The following is an 18,791-nucleotide window of genomic DNA, read 5'->3' as shown; positions in this document are numbered from 1 at the left end:
TGGATCCTCACCAACTCAGCTCACTGTAGCCATCCAGGGAATTGCACGGGTGCAAGTGAGTACTAAACCTGGCCCAAAGGAAGCTTGTGAGCAGCACAACTGCAGTCAGGTTTGAATCTCCTTCCCTCTGCCCAGAGCACAAGAGATGCTGCAACCATGCCTGGAAATGCAGGATTGTGTGTTGCATCCGTGGCACCATTTTCCACAGTGAGACTTTACTCCCTGGGCTCATTTCACAGACATGTTCTTTCCTCCAAGCTACTGGTTCATACACATCGGGCAAGTTTAGCACAACATGTTTCAACAGCTGACCAGCAGCACCCACAGCGAGCCTGGGGAAAGGCTGCTCTGGGTGACACCGCTCTTATCTCCACATTGGTTAGCACTCTCTCTCCTTTTCTTCTGATCTGTTTTTAATATTAAACGGGAGGTCATACAGGAAGCCAATTCTTTATCATCTACTCATCATGAGTTAGCGAACTCTGAATTTACACTCTATTTGTTTCCTTTTTTTTTTTCTTTTAACTCTGTTAGAACTGGCAGGAGGTTTCTGCTGAGTAATGCTTCTCTGGGTAATTTCTCCACCTTTTGGATTTGGCTTGGGAATTGCAATACTCAATGGGTAAAAGGCAATTTTGAGGTCCTTTTTGAAGGCAGGGGCAAAGGAAAATGAAGTTTATAACATGAGTGTCTGATTGCTAGAGCAGCCAAGAGCTCGTGGCCTGGAGGAGGGATGTGCTGGGATCGCCAAGGGAAACCCAGGGCCATGAGTAGAAACCATCAGTAGGAACAAGAAACGCAACGCCCAGAGTGCAGAGTAGAGCTGTCTGCATGGCAAGCTGGCACCTAGAAAAGCCCACCGTTCATTTACAAGAAATAGTCTTGAAGGGAGATCATAAATCCACCCAGTGGGCAGGAATTATCTTCTCTGCTCAAAAACAGCCACGTGCACTATGTCTATGTGCATGACACTGACTAATTTCTTTAGATATATAGCACTGCAAGGAGTCTCTTCTTGTTCAATATTCTTCCTATCAAGTAGAACCCTAGCTTTTATGYTGCATTTTATGGCACATTATATGCAAATCAAAAAAAAAAAACGTCCCTGTGGGGAAGCTGTGAACTACCTGGAAACCTCCACCACAAGCCACTGGACACCTTGTGACACACTTGACACCAAGCACTTGATCACATGGATCAAACTATTTTTKTTAGAAAGGAAATAAATGTACTTAGCACTGTAGTAGAATGTACTTAGCACAAGTAGTTACGTGACTGTGACCTATAAACAAAAGCAAGTGAAATGATGACTTTAGTCTTCCCTTTGGGAGTGTCAGGTAGTTGGGAAGAACGAAAAATCAGGATAATCTCGAGGCTGGGTTTTTTAAAGGTCCCGGCTCTTGGTCACTGGCTGAGTCTGAGGAGCGGGAGGCACCCAGGCGCTGGGGACATCCTCGCAGTGGCCACCGCAGAGCTCAGCCTCTGTCCTGCGCAGGCGCGGCAAAGCCGGCATGGACACCGCCAGGAGAGCGCGTGGCGCAGCGCCCCTGCCCGCGCACCTCAGTACCGAGCGCCCTTCTGAATTACCATGGCAAAGCCTGGTGGAAAGGCAGAGAGCGGCAGTTTCGAAGAAGCAGGCCAGGGTAACTGCTCAGGAGTAACGGGAGATGGGCATCTGAAGCACTTCCAAGGTCCCTGTCCTTTACGACGACAGGGGTTTTAGAGATGGAAAATCCACTCGTTGCAGGACGAGTGGAGGTGCCTGCTGGGTTGGTCCATGTTGGCACATCAACCAGTCTGTAAGTGGGCACGAACAAACCTTACCTTAGCTGTTGCTCTTAGGAAGACAGACCTCGCACTGTATTTCACACTTTAGTAGGAACAAAAACGCTTCCGAAATCCTCCCTATTGGCCAGGTCACACCTGCTGAGGATGTGGCTATATGTCTAGCTACATATATGTTTTTGAACAAATCTTTAAGCTTGGCACTGACATATTTATGCGAAACTCTGACTCTGACAATTTATTATCTCTGCTTTGTTTCCGGTTTGTTTCTTCTTTGGTATAAGGTGATCTACAGGGACTGTATTCTATCCATCATCTGGAGTCAAAAGAATAAAAGTGTATTTCAAGTTATACAGTATAATAACTACCTTAAAGATGATTATGTATTTATTTAATGATGCACATGTGAAGTATCTTTTTAAATTACAAATTTCTGACAGGGGTATATAATGGTAACAACCCAGGAGCGCATGCATGCTGCACTGCCCAAGGTCTGTGCACTGCTGTAGAGATGGGGAGTAATAGAATTAAAGATGAATCATATTTTTATTATGGTAAAGGATATAATAATAATGTCCTTTGTTCAAAATTATCTACTTACAGGCTCAGAAACTCAGAGACAAGTAAAATCATGATCTTGCCTTTACTTCTACCTAGGGTGTGCCAGGTAGCACAAAGAAAAAAGCTATGAAATGATCTGGGATTAACATAGTTTTCAAGATTACTGAGCAAAGATTACTAGGGCAATGACAATGTGAGAAGTTCAAAAATGAGGCGGCTCGTAGACATGCTGGCTAGGGACAGAAAGAGGTGAAAATGTGAGTTATTTGGGTAGCATTCGGACTAGCTCACAGACAGGCAGGCTGAACAAGGAGCTCAGGTGGGCATTGGTGATAAGGAATAATTTTGTCCTGACAATAGGAAGCCAAAGGAGAACTCCAGATTCTCCTTGGTGGTGGCTCTTGAACCACCCTTTGCTGTGGCAAGTTCTCAGAGGTCTGTCAGTGAAAGCAGTTATCCCCGTGGCTTTGGGAGACCCASAGCAAGTTTCCCATGGCCATGGCTGAACTGGAGCCTCAGTGCTCCAGGGCCCCAGCTTAACAGCACAGTTAAGGAAGCTCAAACTGAACGCGCCCAATCTCAGTTGCCTATCTTCTTCCATATCAAATCTATGGGTTAACARTTTATTGCCAAAAGTATGACACGTGCCAATGGGCAGAAAAAAAACCTAAAAAATATCAGGAAAACTCTCCTTTCTTCTGTACTAATGGTTATCGTTCTTTGTAACATGTTAGAAGTTCCCTATAGCCATCACAGCAGCCTGGAAGCACCGATAAGATGCACTAGCAGTCTCTGTAATGCTGAAGCACGGTAAACTTCCAGGTGATTTCACTGTTGTGGAAAAGAAATAGCTTCAAGTATCTTTCAACTAAAAATATTGTCCACAGATGATGCTGCTTAAACCAGCAAATAGAAGTCCCATCTCTCAGTAAAACGCCACCTTTCTTTTCCACTGTGCCACATAAGCCACATAATGTGCCAATTTCTTCTCAAAATACTAAAAAAAAGCTTTTAGTTTATCAAAGGTATCCTGAGATGTGACTGAATAAATCTGGGTTTGCCATGCACAGCTGGAAAGACATAAAAATTAAGCGGGAAAACAAAATCAAAGCTCCTCTCTGACTTGCCGTGGTGAGATAGGCGACCTTCCACTTTTCCAGTGCTTTGCATTAGGCACTGCAAAGGTCACAAAGAGATTCAAGTCTGGCTGGACTTCAGATAGGTTTAATAAGGAGAAATCAGTTCCTTCAGAAATGCATTCTGTTGCATGGGATGTTTGTCAAGCAGCCAGCATATAATATTGAGTCCAGCACTAATTCAACTCGCAGCCTTGTATATTCTGTTATAAAACATTTCTCAACGCTTCCTGTGTGGGAAATCTGTCTTCCAGAAAGTACTGTGGATACAGTCAGAAACTGTTTGTACAAAGAGCAACTAATAAAGAGACTACAGGAAAACAGTTAAACTTCTATGCAGAAAATGTCAGAATTTGGATTAGAGTATGGAAACTGAAAATCCCGATTTGGTTCTATGTACCCTAACAGATGTTAATTCTGCTTAGATTGTAGATAATGGTGTTTCTCAACTGTTCTCCCAAATCTCTCTTCTAAGAGGAAATTTTAAACAAATACCASGTTAATTTATCACTGCAATTACTGAGTGCCAAAAACCTCCATTCAAGTGCAGAGGTCTTGGGCCATAACACTATAGGCAGACCATATCTGTTCATCGGTACAGTGCAATTATTTATTTCACAAGCAGAGAAATTAAAAAATACAATTTAAGCTTTTGCTGTCATCATGTAGCATATTCCGTCTTAAAATACATCCTGTTCAAGAAACTTCTAGTCTTTCTTTTCTCTTACTCATTTTTTTTTCCAGAGTCTCAGCTTTTCTTGTTATGCCAATGCACTTTATATGCCAGATATTCAGATTGCTTCAATCACAGCTATTGCTCCAACAGTTTGGATTTGGCCAAATTCTGCTCATGTTCCTTATTGAGAAAATTCTCGAGAAGAGACAAAAACTATTTGGGCAGGGCCCTGAAGAAAGCAAAGGAACTTCATTTTGAAGAAACACTAACTTCCTACGATATGTTAAAGAAATTACAGAAATGAAGTGTAGCATAATAGAATCTCTTGTGACAAATTATTTTAGCTCCTGAAGCTTAGCATGTGCTGCTTTATCCTTTCTGACAGCTGTTCCTTGGAGCACTACTTACGATCACACACAGCGAGCTTTGATGAGTGCATGCCATCTGCTGGAACCAGAAAGGCTTTTTACAGAGGAAATGYTAAAATCCAACAATAATTTTCACCAAGTGTAACACATCTGCTTATTGTCTCATTGCCTTAATAATTAGGGTYTGGAGGCTTTTTTTCCAAACTATACACTCAAAAAGAAAAATGAACATGGCAGTGCACACATTGCGACCATGTTTTTGAAAGAGAAGAGAAAAGTTTCCACTTCACATCAGCTAGGCATTTTATTCAAGTAACCAAGAAACGGATTGGACACTGAGATAAAAAAGTTGTTCAGGTGATCAATTTATATTCTTTCTGCTTTACCAAGGCATCAGAAATAGGCCTGCAAGGAAACTGCAGACTGCTCCCTGAAAAACAACAGGACTGAAGATGGGAGTTCATGAATAGAGAACAGCTTTCACAGAGAAATGCAAATTCAGGATTAAGGGCCTGAAGATGGATGATGGGGTTGTTTTCCACCTCCTTCATTTATACATGCGATGCCCTGAGGGCACAYGGCACTCCGTCAAAGGATCTGCCTGGGAAGCAGCACGCAGGATTCGGCCGCTTTCCTCTCCCCAGCGCCGGCTTAATGCTCATTTTACAGATGCAAAGGAGGAAGCAGCCAGTGGGGATGCCCGTGCCGAGGGCAGACCCGACGTGCACAGGCGCCGAGTCCCAGGCACAGGAGGCAGGACGCTGCGCAGCAGGTTTCATGCTTTGCATGGATGGTATTTGCACAATACATCTCCCAGCACTGCCTGGGATGAGCACAGGGTGGGCTTCATGGAAACTAGGCGGAATTTTATAATCTTGGCAAAATTTAATTTAAAAAAAATGACTTTTTCAAAGTCCTAAGGGGAAATCTGAAAAGGGTAATTTACCAAATTATTCTCTGTTCTTTACCCTGAGGGCTTTTACTATGAGGACTGAGGGAGTCCATTTATGCCAGTTTGACTCCTGGCAGTGACCAGCTGCAGATAGCCAGGGAAGGGCAGGCAGCCAGGTGAGCTTGCAGGTGAGCTTCCCAAGGGACCATCCTGGCCCTCATGGGTTTGAGGCATGGGGCCCCCAGGGGTTAACTCCGCAGGAGCAAAATGAAAGTACAAACACGTATCCCAATGCATCATACAAGCAAAAAGCTTGCAGGGAGTTTCACCTTGAAGTATGCTCAGCTATGCACCAATGCATAACTTACACAACGATATTAATACCAGCTGCAGTTTCAATGGCGATACGTTTTCCATGGCAAAGCACTTTGTGGCAAACAAAATCCACAAGAAAACGGTGACATTCTCTAGGGTGCTTTAGTCTGAGCAGTTAAAAGTCAAGCCCAATAAGAAACTCCAGAGAGATAAATCCTAAGGCCTTCATTCATATGGTTACTGAGATTTTTACTAAAGACACTGTATTGGAGCTGTGGAAGAATATTCACATTCAGAACAAATTACTGCCAATAAATATTAAAAAAACCCCACTACTAAGCGGCTAAGCAATGGATGCGAAAAAGGTCTAGCAAAACTGTGTGATGCACTTAACCCCCTGGTATAAAGGCTRTTATAAATTGCCTCTCATTAGCAATGAGACGCCTGGCTTGTCCCTGGGCCAGCGTCTGTGTGAGTGCAGGGAGCTGAACGCTCAYTCACAGCGCACATCCCACCCGCACACCATCTCCTGGTCTTCTGACCAAACAGCAGTGATCTCGGGGGACACGGCTGCACGGTAACTCAGCAGCTCTTATATGTCTTCTTAAAGTTAAGTGCATGTTTATCCGTCTGACTGAATTGCGCCCAACCCATAAACCACAGGAAGATATAACCCTCACATTTGTACATGTCTTATAATAAAAAGCCTCATAACAAAATGGCTTTATCTGAGTTGCTGTTATTTACTGCCTTTTTTTTTTTTTCTTCTTTTTTTAGCTGACAAGCCAAGGTTACCACAAAGAACAGCTCAGAGCTGCAGCACTGCTGACCGTGGCTGCTGCACACGCTGCTCAGATGCCTGCCCTGTGCTGATGCTCTGCTTCCAGGGCCGCATGCTAGGGACATCCTTGGCAAGAGCCAGGAGAGCTTCTATCATTCACACTTAGAGCTTATTGCTTGCCAGCAAAGATTATTCTATCGGAAATTACCAAGCGGGGAATCAGCTGTGGTGGACACATTAAAAATATGATAGACTAGATAATTTTGTAGTTATGAACACTTTCTGGAGCAGGAAAATGTTTAGGTTAGGTTGAATTTGCAAGTCACAGATCTAGAACATAGATCAAGTTCTATAGCATCGTGTGGCCCTTGTGTGATGCTTTCCAGAGAGTCCCTCAGACTACAYGACTTAGCTCTGTCTCACTGCACACAATAAAGAAGTTCACACTTTAGCTACAACTGAAAGTGGGAAAAACTGACCCCTTTCTTCTTTTGCCCCATAAAGCCAACAGAAGAAGCATATTCTTCAAAAGTTCTTTAAAACATCATTGTCCTTTTTCCATATCTTGTAGTAACAACGAGTCAGTGTAAGCTCTGGGGCTTTTCTGCCTGATTAACTGGTGAGTGACACCARTCAAAGGACAAAATACCTCAAAAGCTCCAGAGAGAAAAATCTGGGATCATATATTTGTGTGTCTMTCTTCAAGGCACAGCCACTGACTAGAAGTCCTATCTTCACTCACGTCACTGAATGGAAATTACAATATATTTTGCTTTAAGTCCTTTTCTCTCCTTCTTTCTACCTAGCTCATGTCTCCTGTACCCACATCACTCCTTCCTGACCATTTAAGCTGTATTTTTTCATGATTATTTCTGCAATAACACCACTAAGGAATAGTGTGTTCAATCTTTTGGAATAGAATTCAATCTTTTTGAATAGTGTTGCCATTAAATCAGCCTCTTCTGCCCTTAATGTGCCTTCAAGCTGCTGGTACRGCCCGAACATCACAACGTGTCGGCACGAGCAGACAGAGGTGATTACAGAGGGAGCAGTCGGGTCCCATGACCATATACATCTTTCAGTSTCTGCCTTGAGCATATGGCACCAGTCACTGCTCTGCCATGGGTTGCAAAACACACCAGTGTCTTTGAGGACTCTCTCCAGAGCACTGCAGCCACCACCGAATGCGATGAGCTGGTTGAAAGGAATAGACTCCTCAAAATAGGGATGTTTGCCACAGAGGGATTACTGAGGGACGGACTCCTCGGMAAGAAGCAATCAGCATTTTCTCCTATCAAGAGGCTGCTCCCTCTCGCCTGCGCCTTGGCCCCGGGTTCGGTTCCTGTGCCAGAGCAGGAGGCAGCTGCTCTTCCCCTTTCCCGCTGCCCTGATGCCGCTCATCCAGCTGTGCCTCCCGCTGCATCCGCGCAGGCTCCCCAGCACTTCCCTAGGTGTGCATGAGGCTACCGTCTGGGAAATGACAAGGCAGAATCAAGGCAGCTCTTCTCTTACAAAACTCTCGGAAATTACTACATTTCCTGGCTGGCTTACWTGACCTTTTAAGGGGCAAAAGCATGTTTTGTTTCAGCTGATTTCAGTGAGCCTTCCTCAACRGCGGCGTGTGTGAGACCCTGCGGCCACAATCTTGCCTGCAGCTTTCCTGGCATCCTATGACATGTTACTTCTAGGTCTCCGAGATTCGGCACAGCAAGCAGCTACAAACAGAAAGAGCTTCTCCTCCTTTTACTATCAAATAGAAATCTGTGGGAGATAAATAGCTGTATCTTTTGCTCGTAAAAAAGAATTTGCTTCTCCTAAAATGAATGTCTTTCGTATTGATATATGAATSCAGAAGTGAAACTTGGCTAAACCAAAATCCTGCTTCCCACGAGAACTGCAGGGAGCTCAAATCTTAGATTAGACCGTTATACTTGGGATGCCTAGGACTTCCTCTCTCCAGTTTAGAGATATAATTGACAGGTGTTTATTAAATCATTTTATAATACAATTCACTTTATTTTAAGCTTGAATTTATTCCAAGTTCCTTATTACAACTCCAGCTCTACAGCAATGGGGGCTTAAGATACCTAATGCAAAAAGCTATTTTCAATTAAGCGCGGGAAATCATTCTTTCCAACTAATTGAAGAGTGCAAGGTTTGCAATTCAGAGGGAAGACAGCTCATCTGAAATGGTCAAGGCAACCTGACAATCCCACTTCTAGAGCCACATGGAGCAGGACACACGGTTTGCTGAGGAGCCCTGTTCCTTGCACGTCCTTTGTCTCCGTGCACCCTCGATGGCCGCTCCTCCTCGCTGCTTTGAGAGCTCTGGCAAAGCTTGATCACTTTCAGGACAAAGACTAATATCGTTTTCCATGCATTTCAACACTGACCTGTGTGAAAAAATGATTACTAGCACAAATAATGACTCACAGGGATTCTGCCACAGATATTTTTTAGCAGGAAGCATAGGTGTTAAATAAGAAAACACAATCATTCTTCACCTATGCTTAAACATACACATGCAATGTGAACAGTAAGGATGAACATTTACATTTTAGGAAAAGAAGTGGGAAAGTAAATAGTCATGGGGCAAAGTTAAGAGACATTGCTTTACAGTTTCATTCATTAATGAAATCCCACCTTTGAAGGGTGATCTAGTACATCTGCATTTTAAATGTATATTTTTATCACAGCAGACTGAAAGCCTCTGATGTCATCCGAGAATGTGAAGTGATATTTTGGAGGCACATGTAAACCTGGTGCCAAAGATCAACCATGCCCAGATATGCCAGGAGAGTCCTCAAGGTCTCCTTAAAGCAGTTTTTGTTGAAGGTCTGGCTATACTATGCCTAATCTGACACCAGGAACCACTTGTGAATAAGTTACAGGCCAAAGACTACTCAGGGAAAGTATATAATAAATACTTTTGAATTAGAAATACATCTAAGAGAACAACTTACTCTCCATGATTGAACTCATCTATCATCGTTAGTCAAATATTTGCATTGTGCTCACCATGATATTATGCAAGAAGTTTTTTGGCTAAAACATTCACGTGGATTCACTGCGCATGTTCTGGTGAGACACCACAACACTGCAAGCCCAACCTGGCCTTGAACTTATCTGGGACAACAAGAGCTTTAGTCCTCCTCCAGACAGATACTCTTTCCCAGAACAACCTTCCCACTTTGACATTTATCTTCCTCCTCCTGGACACTTTTACATTTCCAGGTTCCAGAAGACAGGACTGGAGAGAAACAGGAATCTCCTGGAAATGCCAGCGGAGCTGGTTCAGATTGACCAGGCTCAGCAAAAATCTCCCTGTTTTCTTTCTACCCAACCCCTCATACATCTCGAGACTGGACATGCCAGGAGTGGAAATCCTTCTGCCCTGACCTGCTTTGGTCTCACCCATATCATGAAGCACCTGGAGCCTGAGTGCTAAGAGAGTTATCCTGCCTACTGCAAGCTGCTGCATACAATAACAGCAGCAGACAGGTCATGTCACAGCCTGTGGAAATACAGTTTCCTGTATTGTTGGTACAAAGAAGAAAAAACACTATTTTGACTGCTCTTCCTTCTCTTGCACAGCACTTGGGTTGAAGACAACTTGGCTTGTTATCACACTTGCAGGAAGTACATTGTAGATCGTCTGGAATGATGAAATGAACGCTCGTACGAGCAGCCAATCTACTTTTAAAGTCATTGAGAGGGAAGTTGGTTTGTTTGGCAATATTTCTCTAGTGCAGACACATTTTTGTTGAACATATTAAGCCCAGACTTGCTTTTACATATTACTAGGGTTCATATGCAYGCAGTTTAAAAGAAGGGGTTGGGGAGCAGTCAACAGATCTGACATATGTTTTCAAACAGGAAAACTGAAATCCATTACTCACTTGGAAATATTGCAAAGACTTTACAAAGCCTAGAGCTGCCGAGACACTCTCATCTGACTTGTCTACGGCCAAAATTGTTCTCAAAGTGGACACAGTCTGTTCAGCCCATCCTCTGCTAGCTCATGTGCCATTATTACTCCTGAAAACTTCAGACCCTTCAYTCTGATTACACCAGGAAGGATACGAACTGATAACAGATGAGCCTTCATCCTAAAGATACAAGCCAAATACCCTTCATCAGGAATAAGGGAGAATCAATGCTCTTATGGCACTCCAGATATTACATCTTTCTCAGAACTGCTACTAGTAGGGGCTGATACCATTTTTTTCCCCTAAAATTAAAGGAATTATAGGCTATAAATTTTTCCTTCTAATCTTTCTCAGAACTAAGAGCAAATGGATTATTTTATAGCTTGCCATTGTACTTTYGATTACATGGGATCACAGCATCACAAAAGACTGTACCAGCGAACAGAGTTTATCAACAGCAAAATGAGACAAAGCAACCATTACATAGCAGAGGGTGATGTCTCTGAAGAAAGATACTAGGTCTGGCTCACATTCCTATTCAGCAGGAATCCAGCATGCTTCCCAAAGCAGGTCAAACTGATGGTGACTTTTCAATTCCTCCACACCTTGTGGCCTGAGCATGTGCTCCCTAGAYAATTTCCCCAGATGACTAGTGAGTCTTGTAACAAGTTGCTTACACTAGTTTTATATCATCTGAAGAGAAAATGAAGTTATTGACTTAAGGGCAAGGAAAATGTGCAGCAGAAGAGCCATTGCAGCTCATCTTAAACAAGGTGCTTCAATGATCCTTTGGAATAAAAGACAAAGCTCTTTTTAGAAAWTATGTAACCCACAGACATTAGGCCATGATCATCAATGATTCTACAGAGCAACTACTCCACCACCATTTTCTGTTATTCACAATATATGAAACAGTGCCCTAAAGATGGAAAATTATTCTACAGWAGCAAACTGACCACAGCGCCTTATTTTATAGTGCAGTCTCATCTTTTCTGTTTAAATCAGTTCCTTGTATCCCATTACAACGTCCCTGATTACATCTTTCTAACTCTTCTTATTTCCAGTTCTATATTTAAGGAAAAGAAGTGCTGTTGTCACTATGACTTTATGGGCCTGTCTAATTAAAAGGAAGCCCCTTTTCTCCATTCGTGCACAGTCACAGATTGCAGCTCAGCTCCTTTTGCTCTTTCACCGGCCTCGAAGAGGTCCCTCCTCCACACTCCCCAACGCGCAGTTTTCTGCTGAGCAGGGAGGACAAATTCCCCTACCCAGGCACTGGACTGCCCTGTCACACTCTGTATCACTAGCTCCTTCTGGAAATAGTAATTCCTTGGAATAACACTGTGCAAGGTAATCCCCCAGACCGTTCATAAGTACCACATAAAAGAAAGTTCATCTCCAGGTGGAATTCTCAACCATGCTTTTCCTCTTCATTAATAAGCTTTTCCAAGCTAAACAAGGTCAGTACATGTCTTTTTGTCTCTCACTTGCCTGCCCCTTTAATCTCCTTATGTCTCATTCCTTTTCTCAGCTGTCACTGCTCTCATAGTGACAGAGATATACAGTCTATGTTATTTTTTATGCCTCAGCTCACTGCTGTACCATATATTTTTTTTGCTGTCTCTTCCACAGAACAAGTGACAATTTYGTTCTCTCAGTAGTGCAGACACCTATGAGATGGGAAGAGCGGCTCTGCACCTGACGAAAATCTGGTGTGCACAAGGCTTGCAAATAATCACCTTGCAAACTGGAAAGGAATTGATCAGGTGGGACTTGACGACTCCTTTCACTCATGTGTCTACTTACTCCTCATTAGGGCTTAGGTGAGATTCAGGGTTTGAGGAAAATGTGGGAAGAGAAAGCTCATAGCAAGGCTATAGCCCCTGGCCAAAGCATTTATCTTCAGATACGGTAATACAAAGCTGTCTAGTTACCTCAGGTCCATACATTTTTCTRTGCCTAATGCCCATTAAACCCACCATGCTCCATTCTCATCTTAAGACAYAATTGGACCTCTAACTTGGCCTATAGAGAAAAGGAGGCAACTGTTTGGGTACCCAAATTACAGCTACAACAGAAAGACAACAGCACCCCACACCCCAATAGTTGGATAGCTCAGCCAAGGTAATTCTGAGTTCACTTCAAAATGATCAAATCTCCATGGGAGAAAAAAATAAATAAAAAAGTACCACCTCAGCACTTCTGCCTACAAAATCCTTCCTCAGTCCTGGGAGTTCAAATATCTGTCATAAAATCAGATTCACAGTATTAACCCAAATTTCTTAAACCTTCTTTACCTCTGTGCCATACCTCTATGACAAAATAAATTATTACAGAAAATCCATGTTTTAGTTTAGTTGTGACTTACAGCATTATTGATGCAATGTTCTGCTTCTCTCTTTGAATCATAACCACATGAATTGTCCAACATAATGAAGCAATACACATGTGCTCTGCATGTGCACTTTTAATAAAACATAGGCAATAAAAATCCCAGGAGACCCATCAAATGCCACCATGCAAAAACAAAACTAACTTGTCATCACAGCTTGCCAGGAGGTACGCTAAGCTCCTCACAATGCTGCTCCTCAGTGTATGTACTCTACAAGAGGTTAAATTAGTGACACTTTTACGTATTCCACTCTTTGGACTCCTGACTAGAGGTTGCATGAATTATGGTGAAGGTCAGACCAGGGGTGAACTTCACATTCAAGCACAAAAAAATAAAAATAAAAATAAAAAATAAAAGAATACAGCTTTATTGATTTTGTTGATTCTTGCTAACATATATATATATATTATATATATATTTGGTTGAACATTAAATTTAGGGAAGACTTTTCCCTCAAAAGTGACATCTATAAGCAAGAAAGAATAAAATTATAGCACAAAAGCTTTAGCAACCTTAAGTGTTTCAAGAATAATATCAGAATTCCTAAGCCTCAAAATCAATGTATTAATAATGAAAATTTTAGAAATTTTTAGACAAGGTTAAATAAAGAGTAGACATAAAAATACATATTAATATTTTTAAAGTATGTCAATAAGGATGTCTATCATCTCTAACAAACCAATGCAAATAGGATAATTCAAATTACATACAACAATACAATAAACAATGTCATATGCCCAGAAGACCTTCCAGTATTTCTTTTGCTATATGATATTTTCATGCTGGAGGAATATTAAAGCAGCATATGCAAGAAMTGATTCTGTAATGCAAAAATGCCCCAGGCTCCTATAGGATCTCAAAGGACTTTTGAAACATATRTGAATTAAATACAAATTATGCAGAGCACTTGTTAGCTTCTCCACTGAAGTCTACGACTTGTTTTTTGTCTAGTTCACAACTTCTTGCTGAGCAATATAAAATTCCCACATTCTACATCAGGGAAAATTTAAAACAATCAAATTCAGGTAAAACTCACGTTTCCAGAGAAATCTGAAGAGACAACTGACTTTGTCACTTACCTATACTCCAAGACCAATGACAAGACTTAAAGAAAGGAAGGTTTAATTTTTCTTTCGTATTCTGATTAGCAAACGTCTATTAACAGGCTCCTATCAAATTGCTAAAAGCTTCTCTGTCTGCAGGTTGATCTGAAAGAATAGTGMTCAGCGATGTCTATTGATTGCTTTTCTGGCTGTGCATCCCAAGGTCACTGTGGGATTGTTTGAGCAGTTTACAAATCTGGAAAATTGAAACATTCAGATCTTTTTTTTTTCTTTCCAGTTTACTTTCCTAATTGTGGAATCTTTATGCTCCCATCTATTTCTCATGCAAGATTAGCAGCTTGAATATGAAAATCTGGCCAGCATGGTCTTGATTTTTTTCATGGAAGCTATTTTTGTCTCTGAAATACACAACTGTCCTCTACGCTTGTATCACAGAGCACACAGGCTTGTAACCAACTAAATGTGATATTAGCACTTGTCTACGCTGACCTCTCAACTTCCCAGAGCAGACGCTTTCAGCAGGCTGGCCTGCGTCCAGCTCTCTGGCTGCTGTGCTGCTGSTTGCCTGGAGCCATCAAAACACATTGGAAGAAAGGTGGAACTGATCTGCGCTCTCATGCAAGCAATCTGGACCCCAGGGACCAGATCTTAGCCACTGAACTTAATTACAGAAACAGGACTGTCACATATTCCTCCACCACCCCCACCCCCCAGCTTTTGAGAATTCCCCTGCATTTTCCTTTCCTGCTTTTATCTCCTAAAACATGTGAGGGCTGCTTGGCTAAAGGCTCAGCTGGGAGGTGGCTGCAAGCTACCCTTGGCRCTGCTTCCTTCTGTCATGGTCCACCCTGGCGGACATGCACAGGGAGACTGGGAGAGCATCAAGGCCAGTGGGGCTCATCCTACACCGACCCGTGTCACTCCTGGAGACTAGGTCCCTGGAAGGGTCTGGGCAAAGTTCATGGTGTAGAAGAGTAAGAAAGGGCAAATCTCCCCAGGAAAGGGGCCAACTACTTCTGAAAGGTCAAAGACATGCAAAGAGGAAAGAGAAAACAAGACAAGGGTTTCTTTYATCGAAGTTTCTCGAACCCTTAGGCCATGCCTCGCCTATTACCCGTCTAACTGCAGTTGTCTGCCTTCAGCCTGGGTAAGTCCTGGCTCAGGACTGGCACAGAAGAAAAACTACATGTAGCCAACATCATAGCACAAGAAGAGGCAGAGTTTACATAATAATTTATTTACCTGTAACACAGAGGAAAGAGTTAAATAAAGCTGTCCATCTTCTGGTACTTCCTCTCAGAGCTTATTAGTTCAGAACACTGAATGCTGTGTCGTTTCTGACTTGATTTTTACATCCAGGTCCTGGTTCATATTATACAAGAGTTTAACCCAAACTTTTAGTTAYTCTTGGTTACAACTCTTGTCACCATAGACCTCAGACTGGCTGCATCTAGCACCCAATACGAACACCTAAACATATAGCATTACCGGAACTGAATCAAAATATAYTCCTTGTTTCATTGCTTTGCTGTCAATATTCCCGTATCCACTGTCCACCTCAGGCTGGGAAGTTCACAGTCCTAACAATATGCATTAAATACAAACCAAATTTTGAACAACCATCCAAGGTCGTAAGTCCTTGCCTATGAAACGCTGACAACTCCCAACTGATCCAGTTGGAGTAGCTGGAGTGGCAAGAGGACCATGAGAAACAGAAGTGTGTTCACACTAGTGTTTTATCCTTTCTTAAGGTCTCCTATTTGACAGTCTTCATCTCCCTTTATAAACACGGCAAAATGAAGGTAGCAGAGACTCCATTTTAAGAATGCAAAAAAATGCCTGAAGAAGTCAAAAGGTCGGTTCAGTGCCATATAGCATCTCTGAGGTAGGCATGGCACTAATCTATTCTCTTGAGTCATGTGCTTAAACCACAAGGCTGTAGAGCCTGAGAAATACATTTGTATTTTCTCATATACGCCCTCTTCATAGCAAGCTTCAGGTATGCCATAGAAATGTAAAGCATCAGAGGAATTTTCTCATATAAGCTAGAGATAGAAAGCAACACATAACAGAGGTGTATTTAAATTACATTTGACTATGCATGGGAAAGCAGGAAATTCATCTGCAAGAAAATTAGACAATACCAAGCTCCAATTCAAATTCTCTCACCTCTCGTATAATTTGTACTCGACCTTGCCTTTCTCTAAACAGCCCCTTTCACACGTAGCTCTTACCAAGAGTCCATCAAAGCAACGAATTCATAAGTACGTGAATGAGAGGGTACTGAAAACACACTATAGCATAACATAACAGTGAACTGGATTCTTCAGTTCTCCTTTTGTGTAGAAACAGCCAAGAGGAGAGGAAGGTGATGAAGAGAAAACCAAAGCCTTGTTTTCTGCTGACCCTCACTATGTGGCAGAAATGGAGAGCGGAACCATATGACAAGGCACCCATTCTATTTCCTTGTCACTAAGCTGGATTGAATAGCTTTCCCCGGGCCAGATTCTGCATACAGTCCATGATCCTTCATAGGTATAACCCGTAAGAGAGACATGAATTGAAAAACAAACCCAWAAAACCTTAACAGCTGATGCAATCAAGATTATATATAAAAATATATAACATTTAAAAGTATAAATATATTCATACATATATACATAATATTTAAACAATAAATTTACTCTGCTTTATCACGTATAATCCCAGGAACTTGAAATTAATACATGAAACTTTGTAAAATGTAAAAGAATCTGGCCTTTCAAAACCAAATGTCTTATCACTGTTTCATTTTATCCCCCTCCTTATTTCCAGCATTCTAGCCTACAGGTTGTGTTTAATTTCTCCAAATACAAGATGATTTTCTCTTACTTCCCTTTAATGTACAAAAAGAAGCTTCCAAAGGAGAATCTTCAACCATTGGAACATCCACACTTCAAAAGTTCTTTCTCTTTGTAGTGTGAATGGTGAAAATAGATCKTAAGGCCCTGCTGAAAGTGGTATCTGTTGAGAGCATCACCTGGCTCTGGACATCATTCTAATATGCTAGTGGGATGTGGCTGCAAGAAGCATCTCACAGGCATACAGAGCTCAGTGATATGAAGAAAAGAAGTATCAAGGCTATGCCAAGGAAAGGATAATGAAAATCCAGAYGCTGCTTCTCTGTCGCCATTTTCACCCAGCCAACAAACACTCAGCCTTAGCACGTCACCGTGACGCTGCCGCGTGAGGTAGCACTGGCGCATGAGAGCTTAGTCCTAAAATCCTTGGCTAGAAGAAGATTTGGAGTGACACCGCGACACACAGGGAAGATGAAGTGTTCAGGGCACTGTCGCGATGAGGACAGCCTGCAGAAGCAGCAGGAGAGCTGCCCTCCATCCTCGCCTCCCCATGCATCCCCCGAGCGAGGCTTAAGGGATGCCCCCAAGGGATATCTGAAGCAGAAAAAGATCCATGTCTGTGTAGCAAGGGTGGCAGCATTAGTACAGTAGTGAAGAAAGATGGGAGTTTGATTCGGTTTTATACCGTCCATAGGCTTTAGAAGGGCTGTTCAGTGAATCCTGCTTTGCACGTGTATTTGTTTAATTCTTCTCACTCCCTCCTGCTGATTTTCAACSTTAATCCTCCTTCAGCCTAAGTGAACTTTTTTTATCTTAGTGCAACTTGTCATAAAAATGGTGGAGAGTAAATTTGGTTTCTTACAGTTGAATTTGCTGTAGRTATGCCAAGCAACCTGCAGCCAAGGAGAAGTATGAAATGTGAGATAGAGCCTCAAAATGAGAGATTAATAAAGATGAAAGTAAACAACATGAGCAGCTTGAATGAATGCCACTTTTGTTCTTTCTAAATGCACACGAACGTGAAGTCCTAACTCCAGTTTCACAACGTATCATTCTGACGTAAACGGCTTACACAAGAAATACAGAGAGAGGCAGATTTTAATGGGTTCTGTTAACCTCTGAAGATAAGGCCAGGACTGCACAAAGCAGGACACTTCCTCTTGCCTGRCTTTAATGAACAGGGAAAAAAAAATGGAAGGGAAGAAACTTTGCCATGGGAACACCCAAACATTTGAGGGGCACAAAGCTCATTCCGTTGTGCAACTGAAAGTGCTGGAGTGCACAGAACATTTACTCATTATTGAGCAGCTTCGGTTTAGATCATAGCTAAAAAAGTTTCCCCATAACAACTAGCAAAGTTTCGGGAGGCGTCTCCAAGCCTGGCAGCCGGGCTAAAGGGGAGCAGACAGCAAACACCACGCGCTCGCTCGCTGTGGTCATCGCTCTGCTCTGTTGCCCTGTTTTGGGCAGATTTCTCCCATGATTGGTTGCGTATGGAGAAATGGGTACAAACTTGGTTCACACTTCAAAACAAACAGGGAAAAACAAACAAGGGGGTGGCAGAGGAAACTGATGTTTCAAAAGAATTCGCTAGGGCTGTGCAACTTGTGAGCTGAGGCAGATTACTGCAAGTCTGGGTATGCCCTAATCCACACGCAGTGAGCCCTGAGCTCTGCTTTACCTTTCTCTTAGAGAGACTCCTGCGGCCCACTCAGAAGATAGAAAGGACAAGAGAGACGGGCTTTACAAGGACGTGTTCGCTGTGTGATCTGTTTCCCATAGCGCTGCTTATGCTCGTGACACAGGCCCACCTCTGATCTCAAGAAGCAAGGCACTGGCCTGGCAGCTCCTCCTTCATAGAGGGAGCTCTCGGGAGCCACCTGACGTGCAGCACCTTAGTGCCAGGTCAAGCGCACAACAGGCCGTGTCGTGATGTCATGGGCCCGTCTGCGAGGTTTCAGAAATTGAGCCCATCTGGCTACCTGGCCTGGCCCAAACTGCCTCACGTCTCACACAGCCATCACTGGAAGGATCTCCCTTAAGCAGGTGCCA

The 18,791-nt window shown here is 42.6% G+C and overlaps 1 protein-coding gene across 3 annotated transcripts in view; it reads right to left on the bottom strand.

The window, feature by feature from the left end:
* SLC1A2 (solute carrier family 1 member 2) overlaps positions 1 to 18,791 on the bottom strand; it is an 86,375-nt gene that overhangs the window by 39,600 nt on the left and 27,984 nt on the right. Inside the window, exon 1 of one of the 3 annotated variants that reach the window (XM_026034757.1) lies at positions 13,915 to 13,975. The exons of the other annotated variants lie outside the window; for them this stretch is intronic. The gene's annotated coding sequence lies outside the window, so the exon portion shown is untranslated. Of the gene's footprint in view, positions 1 to 13,914; positions 13,976 to 18,791 lie in introns of those variants that run through there. 3 annotated transcript variants of the gene reach the window in all.

The sequence above is a fragment of the Nothoprocta perdicaria genome, unplaced genomic scaffold (assembly GCF_003342845.1).
Source record: "Nothoprocta perdicaria isolate Ctin4 unplaced genomic scaffold, notPer1 scaffold_15, whole genome shotgun sequence".
Taxonomy (NCBI): Eukaryota; Metazoa; Chordata; class Aves; order Tinamiformes; family Tinamidae; genus Nothoprocta; species Nothoprocta perdicaria.
The sequence above is the reverse complement of the archived record's forward strand: the minus strand, read 5'-3'. Positions and strand labels throughout refer to the sequence as shown.